This window comes from Oryctolagus cuniculus, chromosome 21 (genome assembly GCF_964237555.1).
Source record: "Oryctolagus cuniculus chromosome 21, mOryCun1.1, whole genome shotgun sequence".
In the NCBI taxonomy this organism is placed as follows: Eukaryota; Metazoa; Chordata; class Mammalia; order Lagomorpha; family Leporidae; genus Oryctolagus; species Oryctolagus cuniculus.
In genome coordinates, this window is record NC_091452.1 from 28,063,679 (window position 1) to 28,077,920 (window position 14,242).

At 51.6% G+C, this 14,242-nt stretch overlaps 1 pseudogene; it reads left to right on the forward strand.

The window, feature by feature from the left end:
• The first annotated feature begins 5,355 nt into the window (after window positions 1-5,355).
• The window catches only part of LOC127485381 (protein APCDD1 pseudogene), a 140,443-nt pseudogene continuing 131,556 nt past the window's right edge, over window positions 5,356-14,242 (forward strand).

The window sequence follows — 14,242 nt, forward strand, 5'->3', positions numbered from 1 at the left end:
CCTTGTCCTGGACCCCCTGAGCCCCCTGGGTGATCTGGACAGAGACCTCCTCAAGAGGAGCCACCTGCGGCGCAGGCACACGTCCCCCAGGCTCCTTCCCGAGGGCCCTGAGGCCGCTACCTCCAGCCCTGGAGCCCAGCTGCCCCTGCCTGAGAGCTCCCCTGCAGGCCCCAGGAAGACCATGCTGGGCGGGAGGAGCGGCCTCTCCAGGGTCAAGGAGCTGGAGCAGGAGCCACAGCCCCAGCACACGGGGGCACCAGGCCCAGGCTGCAGTGGAGACGGGGCCCCAAGTCCTCACGCTCCAGCCAGGGGCCTGCCGAGCAGAGGTCCCTGCCCTGTCCTGAGGCCACTCAAGGTGCAGGAGGTGAAACTGAGATGCCCATGGGTGATGAGGAGACTCCCGGAGTGGCATCCATGGAGCAGGTGGGTGACAGGCTCCCAGCGGCTGGGGTGAGGAGCTGGCCACAGCCATGGCACTGCCAGCAGCACCGCCTCCCAGCCTCTCCAGGGTCTTCATGTCTGCCTCGGCCTGGCCTGCCCCGCCCCGCCCCTGCATCTGGCTTAGGACACAGGTGAGCCAGGCCTGCGGTGCCCCCGCTCGGCTCCTGAGCTGTGTCCCCTGAATGCCCCAGGGCAGGGGCCACACACACAGCCACTGCTGGTTGACCCACAGGATGAGGGGCGAGGGATTCTGGGGATTTTATTTCCATTCAAGTCCTGGCGAGCACTGGAGAGCAACTACATGGACGGTGTGGTCACTTCAAGCAAGGTCTGTCCCAGGGCCAGATGAGCAGACTGAAGAGGCCAGGGCTGTCCTTTCCCCTAGGACAATGCCCAGCCACGGTTCTGGCATCGAGACTCCTGACCTCAGCCCCCACACAAGGCACAGCCCCCCAGGCATCTGGGCTGCCCCAGCACACACTCCAGCCCCTCTGATACACAAGGGGCCTTGGAAAGGGGTCTCCGGGAGGACACTGGCCTCTGGAGCCTTCTGTGTGTCTGAGCCCATGTGGAGGACCTGCCCTCCAGGGAGACACACAGAGCGAGTGTGGGCCTTGTGCTCTGACCGCCTGCTCAGTGGCCCGCACAGCGTCCGTCACCACCTCCTCCCAGAAATTCCTCATCCTCCCTGACTACCCCCTGGACACGGCTCCCTGACCCTGGCTCCCACACGCTCCCTGCCCTTTGCACCCGGGTGACCACTCAGGTCACTGAGCCCAGGTCCCCAAAGGCATCCTCATATAGGGGACAAGTGCATGGTGTGCCGCCCTGGGGCTGCTGTGCCCATGGTTGTGCCGGCTCCTGGGGGCCCTGCCACGTCTGACTTCACAGCGGCCAGGCCTCCAGCCTCACCCATGCTCACTCCGACCTCACTGCTTCCCCAGCCTCGCCTCTCAGGAGCGGGGTGTCACCTGCCACGCCCCCGGGAAGTCCCCTTCTCTGCTCCCACAGAACCTGTCCCTGCAGGACCTCCTGTGCAAGCTGGGCCGGTCCTTCAGGGAGTACAAGCTGTGGGCCCTGTGCCTGGCCTGCCTCCGCACCCTGCAGGTACCCACGGAGCCCCCAGGTGACCCAGAGAGCCTGGGGGCGGGGCAGTGTCCACATCGTGGCCCTGGGGGAGGGGCAGCATGGGACACCAGGGACCGAGGATCCACCTGTGCGTGCTGCGGACCCCGAAGCCCGCTGGCCCCTGACCACACCTGTGGGGAGCAACTCGGACTAGACTAAGTTACTGGAATTAAGACTTATTCTATGCATCTGCTCCCCCACAATATGGCGCTGGGAGAGGAGAAAAACAGCTTCTACACAGCTGCCTCCAGTTCAACCAATAAACTGTAGGACTTGCTCCTGATTGGAGGAGAGCAGCGTACTCGGCGTGTGGGCAGCCGAGTTGGGATTGGTGGAAAAGGACTATAAAGGAGGAGCGAGACAACATGCACCAGGAACACCTAAGAGGAACATCTAAGGGGAACATCTAAGGGGAACATCTATCTGAAGGAACACCTGTGCAGCCCCCGAGAGAGCCGGCCGGCGGTGTGCCGCTCCCCCGCGGAAGTGGGGAATGTGGCAGGGGGAACCGCCCTTCCACGGAGGTGGAAGGGTCGGTAGCCAACCTGGGAAGAACCAGCAGCAAACCCAGGAAGGGCCGAGCAGACAAAAGAACAGCGCAGGGTCCTGTGTCGTTCCTCCACGAAGACGGGGAGCGACAACACCCCTGGGTGCATGTCCTGTAGCTAATTAGCTGTGCTAATCTGAAGCCAGGAGCTTCTTCCGGGTCTCCCATGTGGGTGCAGGGACCCAAGGCCTTGGGCCATCTTTCACTGCCTTCTCAGGGCACAGCAGAGAGCTGGATCAGAAGTGGAGCAGCTGGGACTCGAACCGGCACCCATACGGGATGCTGACACTGCAGGTGGCACCTTTGCCTGCTACCCCACGGCGCTGGTCCCATAAATCAGTCCTTAGAAAAAGAAGAAGAAATAGCACAGCTGGAAGACAGAGAGCAGCCCCAGACTTGCACGAAGACATTCTCTAACCTCCTTCATCGTCTTGCACACACGAAGGAAAGAAATGAGGAAATGAGACTGAGAAGTGAGTATCCTGGGAGACAGATGAGGACCCACTGCACTGACCCCAGCCCAGGGAGTCTCATTTGGCTACTGCTGTGTCTCCTCTTTTCTCTGCTTCTTTCCAGCATGGCTTAGCTCCTCCCACCCTGAGCTCTGTCTCTGGGGGAAGCACAAATAGAAATAAAATGGCCTCAAACACATGCCACACATAGGATTAAAACATGCCTAGTAGTCACATTGTATAAAAAAGATTTATTTGAAAGAGAGAGAGGGAGAGATCTCTGATCTGCCGGTTTACTCCCCAAATGGCTGCAACAGACAAGTCTGGGATAGGCTGAAGCCAGGAACTCAGAGCTCCATCCTGGTCTTCCAGGGGGGTGGCTGGCAGTGACCCAAGCAATTGGGACATCACACCATTGCCTTCCCTGAAGCACTAGCAGGCAGCTGGATCAAAAGTGGAGCATCCAGGACTCGAACTAGGATGGGATGCCAGTGCCCCAAGCAGTGGTTTCTCCCGTTGCTCTACAATGCAAGAATGCGATAGTTTCAACTTGTAGTCATTATAAAAATAATATTTTACATTTCTGAATTAAATCCTCATAATATGTGCATGTTTTCCTTGAAGAGCACATCTCCATTCGGGTGTTTCCAGGGCTCAGTAGCCACACCTAGCTCCTGGCTCCTCAGTGGGCAGCAAGGTGTCAGGTTCTCTGTGTCCTAACTCAGTCTCTAACTCTGTGTGCTGCCTCCATACTCCTCACCACCTGCACGCACACAGCTGGGCATGGGGGGCTGGAGCCTGGCTCCTGAGACACTAGGGGCCTTTCCCCAGGACACTGACTCCGAGGGATGCTGTGTAGCCAAGAGCTACAACAGCAAAAAGGAAAACTCCCACTCTCTCATGAGCTTGTACGGAAAGAGAGCCAAGGCGTGGCATCCAGTGAACAAGACACAGTGTATGTGGAACTCACCTGCTGCAGGAAGAGCAGGGACTTGGTTGTTGGCACACCCACTTCCCAGAAGGATTCTTCAGGAACTCAGAACACCCAGAGGGGCAGCTGGACGGATGGAGGGCGGGAGTGGGAAGAGGGCTTTCCATAGCCTGCATGCTACTCTCCCCAAAATAACATCAACGTTTCAGCTAAGGACACATTTGGGCCCAGGAGCCCTCCCGGTGCCTTTGTCCACACGTAGCCCTTGCACCCATTCCCTGGGGCTTTGCATCAGAGGAACACACACAGACGAGGTCTCTGCTGTTACGGCTGTTCCACAGCGGGAAGGGGGCTTGGCAGAGGCACAGGCGGGAAGATAATACCCGGGGACTGCAAAGAGCTCTGCTGTTTCAGGAAGGCTCCCTGCCCCTTCCCACAGCCCACCGGCTGGGACCCCTGGGCCACCTGCTGCAAGAGCATCCCGTCCCCCCAGGAAGAGCCCTGGCCTTGAGGTGGGCGGGGAGGGAAGCAGTTTCTGTGAGGCGCATCATCCTCTCTCCCCGAAGGATGTCCCTCATCCCCAGAGGCCAGATGCCATCCTGCGGCTGCCCCCTGTGGCCCGGCATCTCCAGCTTGCGCCGTGTGTCCCTCTGCGCACACCCGTTCCCCGCGCTCTGGCACCCATTCATTCCTTCTTCACGTATGCACGGAACACGTACAGCTTCCCAGTCACTGTGCTGCACCCTGGAGACAGGCAGGAACGAGACAGAAAGGCCCTGCGTTGTGCAGTTCACCATCCAGCAGGAGAAACGACGCTAACGTAAAAATGAGTCACTGCTGCTGTCGTGATAGAGTGGACACAAAAGGACAGGAAACCGGGCACACGGCGCACGATCCGGCCTTTCAGCTGAGTCTAAGAAACCTGTAAATGCAGAGATGAGATGTGAGAAGTGGGCCTGCAGCAGTGGTGGGGAAATGAGGCCGGGAAAGGTGAAGGAAGGTTCCTAGGAGCCCGCACCTAGTAAGCGGGGGAGTCCAGATTCGAATCCAGACCTATCCGGCTGCAGATCTCGGGGTTCTCCAGCGTCCTGCTGCTTCCCAAGCTCCATCCAGAGCGAGAATCCTCTGGGGTCAGGTTTTTAACCGACGTGGCCGCTGACCCCGCTCCTTCCGTGCGGCCACGTGGTGCCTCCCGCTTCCACTCACAGGGGACCCCGTCCGGGTCGGCGGCCGTCACCCCACGGACCCCAGGGGCCACGGGCCGGCTCCTGCAGGCCCCGCGTCGGGCGTTCGTGCGGGGGCGAAGCGCGCCGCCTCCAGCGCCCGCGCGCCCCGGGCTCAGCCCGGTCGCGGGGTTGCGGCGGCCGCGCTCCTCCGTGCTGGCTGCGGCCGCCTGCAGTCGGGGAACGCGGTGGGGACTGATGGGGGTCCCCTGAGGGGAGCCGCCCTTGGAGGGTAGGGCAGAACGAGTCCGGTTCAGGGAGGCGCTGCCAGCAGTGGCCGCTCGGGGCGCTCTCGGGCAGGGCCTCCAGGAGCGCTGGGGGCTGCGCTGATCGTCCCGGGGTGCAGGCCCCGCAGCTGTCAGCGCCCGGCTTCTGGGGCAGCCGTGAGATGCGGGACTGGAGAGTGTGGAGCTGGCGGGCGCCGGGTCGCAGGGGCGCCCTCTTCAGGCAGCCAGGCCTTCCTGCCGCGCTCCCGCCAGTGCCGCATCACTGCGCAGGCGCAAAGCACTGTCCCCCCCACAGCTCAGGGCGGGGTCTCCAGAGATGGCAGACCGGCCCAGACGGAGGCCAATGGCTACGCATGCGCAAGCACAGAGTTACTGATTGGTTGCTGCTCTTCCCGATTATCCAATAGAAAAGAGTCCCTCCGGAGCCCATATTTGAATACAGAGGCTATGAGTATGCTGTGCAGTTGGCGTCGGCCATTTTTTTTAATGTTTCGTTGGCTTTGTTGTTGTCCGTTGGCGTGCGCTGTGGACTGCAGCACATGCGGAGGCCAGGCTTGAAGCCAGGCACGTGGAGCTGCCGCGGAGAGGGCCGACTGGAGAGAGCGCGGGTCTGCGGGTGCGTGAGGAGAACTCTCCCGTGGACGGCTGCCCCAGCTCCCCGGCGTCGCGTCAGCGTCTGTGGCGCGTCCGTGGGGCCTGGCCGGGCCCGGGCGCTCTCCTCAGGGAGGTGGGAGCCGCGGAGAGGCGTGGAGGGCACGGGGCGTGCGTGCCGGGAGGACGGACGCGGGCTGTGGGCGTCGCCGCGCCGCTGGGCGCCCTGTGGCAGGCGCTGCTCGCGGCCATGAAGCTCCTGGGGGCGAACTGGAATGAGGGTTTCTCCTGTCAGCGGCCGGGGGAGCTTCCGTCTGAGAACTGGGACCCGAGCTGCGCGTTGGTTTTCTTGATGGATTGATTTTATATTTTATGGAGTACGTGTTTGTGGGCTGTGTTGTCGCTTTCCCACCAGCTTCTGCTTGTGGGGTCTGGGATGTTGTCCGTGGAGCGTTGGTTGTGCTGTCGCGTTCAGTTTGGGGTCGTTTTCAGGGAGAACAGTGTTTGTGACTGAGGGGTATCTTGGTTCTCTTGGGTTATGTCACTGTAACGCTACGGGAGAGTCTCCTGGAACTTGGGGCCGAGTGTGGGCATTTGGGAGTCATTGATTTTAGGATTGTTTATGGAATAAATTATGTGAATGGTGGACTATGATGGGGTAGAAATTTCTTTTAATTTAAAAAATTCAGAAGATTGATTTTTGAGGTCTTGGGGAAGAGTCTGTTTTGTGGGCGATTATGTCGTTATGGAGGGTTGTGGGTGCTTGGTCATTGTTACTGTGTTTCTTGTGACTGACATTTTCTGGGGGATTAGATGGCTGGTGATGTGGTTAATCAACGTGAAATGAGGGAATGAAGAAATGCAGTGTAACTAAGACTCTCTATTTGACATTGTAGTTCATGCTGTTATTTGGGAGGGGAAATATTTTGGGGCTCATTTTTTCCAGTCAGATTCTGTACAATATCCTGGCTCCTGACTTCGGATCAGTGCATCTCTGGCCGTGGCAGCCATTTGGGGGGTGGACCAGTGGAAGGAAGACCTCTCTCTCTCTCTTTCTCTCTCTCTCTCTCTCATTGTCTAACTCTGTAAAATTAAAAAAAAAAAAACTACTCTACCATGGTCCCGGCCCCTGGAATCTCCTCAGAAGTTGTGGGGTTGAAATCAATCTCTGAGCTGAGGATTTTCTACCAGATTTTTTTCTCAACAACACATCTTGAAGTGTTTGGATTTGGTCTACAAAGAGTGTGCTAGTTCTTTTAAAAAAACTTGTATTTATTTTTTGAGATAACATATAATTTACATTATAGCCAAAGGCTTATTGGTGCCCCTAAATAAAGAGTTCCAGAAATAAAAAGTGAGAAGACCATAGTCCAGTAGGAAAGGAGGCACAGGCTACACAGAATAACCAACAGAAAAGATGTTCATGTTGACTCACATAAAGTAAATTTTAAAGTAGTCCCCAAATCATTAAAACTCTAGTAGAATATAATTCCTATCAATTTTCTTGGATAAATATTTAACACAAAATGAGACAAAACACTCTATTTCCAGTAAAACTATATATTCAGGCATTTTTCTCTTTAAATATTGGCTGCCACCCTATAAGAGAGGACATGCACCATTTGTCTTTCTGTGTTTGGATTATTTCACTCAATAGCATGTCCTCCAGTTCCAGCCATTTTTCCTGCAAATGGTAGAATTTCATTCTTTTTATGGGTGAATAATCCTCCTGTGTGTGTGTGTGTGTGTGTGTGTGTGTGTGAGAGAGAGAGAGAGAGAGAGAGAGAGAGAGACCTTAGCAGGTTTTCAGCTGTCGACTTCAGTGGGTTTAAGAAGTGACCCTGCCGCTCCTCAGTTGAGTGTGTGTGCTCCATTCTGCACACCTGCAGATGGAACCAAGGGCTGGAATGGTGATTGCTTTATGAGGAAAGGTGGCTGTGAAGCTGCTGGGTCATCCCAGGGCTGCACCTGGTTGCATGCTCCCCAGCAATCTGCTCAAGGCCCATCTACCCTTGGTCTGACCACAGGTGTAGAGTTCAGCATTTCTTTCCCACATGTGGGCACCCTTTTCTCTGTGGGATTTATGTGGATTCCCCTGTTGGGAGTGAGGGGCTGTCTTGTTAGGCACATGAGGCCATTTGTATTTCCTTTTGGTAACCTGTGTGCTTCTGTTCAACCTGCATTTCTTTTGAGACATTGATGTTTTTCCCATTGAATTATGTATGCTTTCATTTTTAAAGATTGCATTTATTTATCTGAGAGGCACAGTAATATTAAGGGGTGGTGGTGGTGGGGAGTGATCCTGAGATACTCCATCTACTGTACATGCTCCATCTATTGATTCCCTTCCCAAGTGGTCACACTGGTGAGAGCTGGGCCGATCTGAAGCCGTGAGCCAGGATGTTAGGACCTCTCCTTCCTTCCTCTTTCAAATGGGGATGGGATGGGAATAGCAATGGGAGCAGCAGAGCTCAGGCAGCAGCTGTTTGTATTGCAGAGACTGTTAGTAGCCCCAGTTGATGTGTGGGACACTGAGGCCCAGAGCCACCAAGTACCTATCTCATGGTGGGGGTCTGGAATCCAAACTCTTAGCTGTCAGCTGAACTTGTAACTGCACCCTCCTGTCAGTGAGGTGGGAGGGAGGAGGAACTGAAGGCGATGTTGCTGGCAAAGCCTCGACACAAAGGAGCTGCTCAGGAATGACAGCTGTGTCCAGTTAGTAGCATGGAGCTTAATCCAGATCTCCCACATGGGTGTCAGGCACCTAACTACCTGACCATCCCTTGCACTCTCCTACGACCCACACTAACTTCTTCTTTTTTTTGTATTAAGTTTATTGATTTATTTGAAAGAGTTGCAGGGTGGGGGAGAGAGAGGGAGAGAGACAGAGAGTTCTTCCATTAGCTGGTTCATTCCAGAGATGGCTGTGATGGGCAGGCTGAAGCCAGGCACCAGGAGCATCATTCAGTTCTCCCATGTGGGTGGCAGGGCCAAACATTTGGGTCCTGTTCCTCTAATTTTTGCAGGTCATCAGCAGGGAGCTGGATTGGAAGTAGAGCAGCTGAGCAATGAACTGACCACCATATGGATGCCAGCATTGCAGGCAACAGCCTTATACACTAAGCCACAGGGCTGGCCTCCACATGAACTTCTATTTCTCTCATATTGTTCAGCCAAAGCCACATGGACCAACTTATTTAAAAAAATGAAACCTATGATTTTTAGTTTCTGCCTACATTGATAGAATATTATACAATAAAATCATCTTGTTAATTTGTGTGGCAACAAATTTGCTGTGTTTCCAGTGCACTTTGTTATTGGCAAAGCTGATGCTCAAAATATAGTAAGAATCACTAGAAGCACATTTAGCCTAGTGATTAAGATGCTCATTAAGAGACCCACACATCGGAGCTGGTGCTGTGGCGCAGCAGGTTAAAGCCCTGGCCTGATGCGCCGGCATCCCATATGGGTACCGATTCTAGTCCAGGCTGCTCCTCTTTCGATCCAGTTCTCTGCTATGGCCTGGGATAGCAGTAGAAGATGGCCCAAGTTCTTGGGCCCCTGCACGCACATAGGAGACCCAGAAGAAGCTCCTGGCCCCTGGCTTTGGATCGGCACAGTTCCGGTCATTGCAGCCATCTGGGGAGTGAACCAGTGGATGGAAGACCTCTCTGTCTGTCTCTCTCTCTCTGTGTCTCTGTCTTTCAAATAAATACAAGAAATATTTACAAAAAAACCCACATCATTGGACCTAGGTTCAGTTCCTCCTGTCTTTAGCTCCTGATTCCAGCTTCCTGCTAATGCAGACTCTAGAAGGCATCAGTGATGGCCTGAGTAAGTCAATTCCTGCCAGCCACAGCCACATGGGAATCCTTGGTTGCATTTCCAGCTCCCAGCTTCAGTTCCTACCTGGTTTATCCCATTTGGTTGCAAGAATTTTGGGAATAAACCAAAAAATGGGAGTACCATCTGTGTCTCAGCCTCTCCAAAAATTTAAAGACTTAGAAGATGTGTTCATTATTGAAAGGCAGAGTGACAGAGAGGGAGACACAGAGAGATCTTCCATCCACTGGTTCACTTCCTAGAATGCCACAGCAGCCATGTGTGGAACTCCATCATGATTTCCCACATGTGGAACAGGGACCCAAGTACTTGGGGTACCTTCAGCCTTTGCAGGCACATTAGGAAGAAGGCAGATATGCAGTGGAGGAGCCAGGACTCAAATCATTACTCCAGCATGAAATGCCAGCGTCATTGTTGACAGCCTAAACCATAGTGCCATGATGCTGTCACCACAAAATAAATAACTTTAAAAATCTTTTAAATGCATAATGAGAACACTGGAGTTGCCCCAGTGGTGGGGGAAGACAGGGAGCCCGCCAGCCAAGGACATGTTACAGGCTGAACCTACTAGGTCCCTGCTGTCTGGCAGGGGGCACTGTGGAGTAAAGCATGCTCAAATGATTGAGTACAGTGAGGCTTTGGTGGTACTAGGCAAGACTGACGTTTATTGCACCTGGCAAGCAGCAGAATTTGGCCCAAATGCTTGCCCCATTTCCAATGTGTGGGAGACCCAGCTGGAATTCCTAACTCAAGGCTTTGGCCTGGCCCAACCATGATCATTGAAATCATTTGGTGAATGAACCAGTAGATGGAAAATCTCTCTCTCTGTTTCTAGCCCTCTCTATCTGTAATCTGTCTTTCAGAGAAATAAGTCTTTTTTTTTATAAAAGGCCCCTCCTTGCAATGCCATTGCACTGGGGGCTAAGTTTCCAGCACAGGTATTTTGGGAGGACATTTGAGCCACAGCATTCTTTCAAGGAAGCAGCCAGCAGTGCAGACAGGTGAGGGCTTTGCAACCTTCCTGCAAGACAGCTCTAGTGGGTGGGCCAGAGAGTGGGGCCAGGAGGAAAGACTCTGTTCTGTCCCACAAGGACCACAGGCAGGGCGTGGCAGCTGAGAGGCCCCCATCCTGTAATTGGTTAAGGAGAAGCAGCCACTCTTTTCAGCCAGGAGAGAATCCTGGGCTCCCATCCCTTCAGTTCAGCCACAGGCTTCCTGCTCAGGGGTCAGCCCTTGTGAACACCAGTGTGTTGGGCTCCACAGCCCCCTGGCCCACATGATGGAAACTTTCCAATAGGATTAGACCTTCCCTGGTAGCTGTCACACAGGCCAGTGCTTTCTGACACAGGATCTGCAGAGCAGACACATGAGCACAAGAGACAGGGAGGCTTTTGTATTGAACACTGCCATCTAATGTCAATGTTCAGCCAGCAGGAGGCCACAAGACGAGGGGTTCTCCTGAGTAAGAGGTGTGCCACAGGTTGGAGGGCGGAGGAGAGGATCAGACAGATGGGAGGGTCTCCAGATGAAGAGACTAAGGAATCAGGTCTGGAGGCCAGAAAAGGCAGGAAGCAGGTTGGCAAGGGGGTCCTGCATCCATGGCCATGTGTCCCTCGTCAGACACTGCCTGGGTGGTAGGACAGCAGCAGCTATGAGGGTCCACATCCCTAGGGCTTAGATAATCTGGCCAAGAGGTGCAGGGAAAGGCAGGAATGCAGGCAAAATGGTCCCCTGGAGACAGCTGTAAGCCCCAAGAGGAGAGGCTGGCATGGAAAGAAATACCCATGGGCTTTTTTAAAAAGAGTTTTCTTTTTATTTATTTATTTGAGAGGAACAGACAGAAAGAAAGGACTTCCATCTGCTGGTTCACTGCCCTGATGGCTGCAATGGCCAATGCTGAGGGGCGGAGCCAAGATGGCGGAATAGTGAGGGTGTGCACCGATAGTCCAGGAAAATTTAGTTTAATAAAAGTGGAGTTATGGTAGCCTCAGAAAAAGGATCAGGAAAAAATTGCAGAGGAAACTCTTCCAGATCTAGTAGCTATGACTCAGAGGACCTACTGGGAGAGCAAGGTTGCCCACCACGCGGAAGCCGAGCCGCGGGAGCCGCAGGGTCTGCGTGCCAGTGCGGGAAGGGGAGTGGATGTGGCACAGACACCAGCGGGGAGAGGAGGGTGGCCAGGGCTCCGAGTCCACACCTTGGTGCTGGAAGGGGAGGTGAGCTGAGTAACCGGAGACATTGGTGGGGAAATGGCAGACAGAATCTAGAGGGAAGCAGGCTTTGAAGCGGGAAAGTTCACCAGACTGACTACAGGAGAGAAGGAAAAAGAAAAAAGGGTGGGGGGGTACTGGTACAGACTAGTTTCTCTCTCCGCCAACCTTGCAAAGGCGAGCAAGAGACAAAGAGCAGGCCCCACTCAGGATATACATAATAAAAGGGGAGAGCTAAGGCTACAATTCAGTAACCTAGGCAACCCAGTGCGAGTCTGCAGGAGAAACTGAGCTGGCACAGACTCTTTGGGTAGAAGCCAGAGATCGGAAACTAAATACCATCAATTCTGCTCAGCCGTGCGGTATTACTTACCTCCTGAATAAAAAATAAATAAATAAATAAATAAATAAATAAAAAGAGAGAGATTTCCATGCGTAACCTGAGGGTGTCACCTTTGCACACCTGTAACCTGGAAGAACCAAGCAGAGCTCTCAGGCCACACCCATCTCAAGCCTCCAAGGCTCCTCCAACAGCAGGCAGTCCACTTTACACAGACATAGTATTAAAAAAAAACTCACAGTGAGGGAAGAAGAATTAACTATGCCAAGCAACAACAGAGACATTCTAGTACAGGAAGCTCATAGAACCCCCAGTAAACATGACCAAAAAGATCCTCACCACGACACGTTGTAATTAAACTCACCACAGTGAAACATAAAGAAAAGATCCTAAAATGTGCAAGAGAGAAACGTCAGATTACTCTCAGAGGATCTCCAATCAGACTCACAGCAGACTTCTCATCAGAAACACTACAGGCTAGGAGGGAATGGCGAGACATAGCACAGGTGCTAGGAGAGAAAAATTGCCAGCCCAGAATATTATATCCTGCTAAGCTCTCATTTGTGAATGAAGGTGAAATAAAGACCTTTCATGGCAAACAGAAATTAAAAGACTTTGTGGCCACTCGTCTGGCCCTGCAAAAGATGCTTAAAGATGTGCTACACTCAGAAACACAGAAACACGGCCATCAATATGAAAGAAGGTAAAGGAAGAACACCTACCAGTAAAAGAGCATGGGAAGCTCAAAGCATATACTAGAAATATCTCCGGGAAAATGGCAGGGCAAAGTCACTATGTATCAATAGTCACATTAAACGTTAATGGACTTAACTCTTCAGTTAAAAGACACCGATTGGCTGATTGGCTTAAGGAACACAACCCAACTATTTGTTGCCTACAAGAAACACATCTCTCTAACGAAGATGCAAGTAGACTGAAAGTGAAAGGTAGGAAAAAGATATCCATGCCAACAGAAACCAAAAAAAAGCAGGTGTAGCCATATTAATATCAGACAAAATAAACTTTAATACAAAAACTGTTAAGAGAGACAAAGAGGGACACTATATAATGATTAAGGGTTCAATTCAACAGGAAGATGTAACTATTATAAATGTATATGCACCTAATTACAGGGCACCGGTTTATTTAAAAGATATGTTAAGGGACTTCAAGGGAGACTTAGATTCCAATACAATAGTACTGGGGGACTTCAATATTCCACTCTCAGAAACAGATCATCCAGAAGAAGATCAACGAGGAAACAGCAGATTTAATTGACACTATTGCCCAAATGGATCTAACAGATATCTACAGAACTTTCAATCCTGCATCTAAAGACTTTACATTCTTCTCAGCAGTGCATGGAACCTTCTCTAGGATTGATCACATACTAGGCCATAAAGCAAGTCTCAGCAAATTTAAAAGAATTAGAATCATACCATGCAGCTTCTCGGACCACAGTGGAATGAAGCTGGTGATTAACAACTCAGGAAACCCTAGAAAGTATGCAAACACATGGAGACTGAACAACATGCTCCTGAATGAACACTGGGTCATTCAAGAAATCAAAAGAGTGCAAACGATTGAAATCTTTACTTAATGTACACTAAACTGATCTTCTGTAAAAAAAAAAAAAAAGAAATTATCAATTCCCAACTTGACTCTCACTGGGATTAAACATGACAATAGGTCTGATCTGATTTCATCATCATTTAAAAAAATCATCTATTATTTTTCACTTGATGTTTCTGTGTGGGAGCAAACTGTTGAAATACTTACTTAAGGTATGCTAAGCTGATCTTCTGTATGTTAAGATAATCGAAAATGAATCTTGATGTGAATGGAAGGGGAGAGGGAGTGGGAAAGGGGAGGGTTGTTGGTGGGAGGGACGGTATGGGGGGGGAAGCCATTGTAACCCATGAGTCGTACTTTGGAAATTTATATTCATTGAGTAAAAGATAAAAAAAAATAAAAAAATAAAAAAAAATAAAAAAAAAAACAAAAAAAAAACAAACAAAAAAAAGTACAAAGCAACTATGAATAGTGCTGCAATAAACATTGGAGTGCACATACTATCTCTTTGACGCACTAAGTTTATCTTTTAGAGAGATAGAAGCAGACTTGCTAAATCATACGTAGTCCTATTTTTAATTTTTTGAAGAACCACCATTCTATTTCCATAATGGATATACCAACTTATATTCCAAATTCTCAAATATCACTAGCAATCAAGTTAATGCAAATCAAAACCACCATGACAGATCACCTTACCCCTAACAGAATAACTATCATAAAAGAGAGAGAGAGAG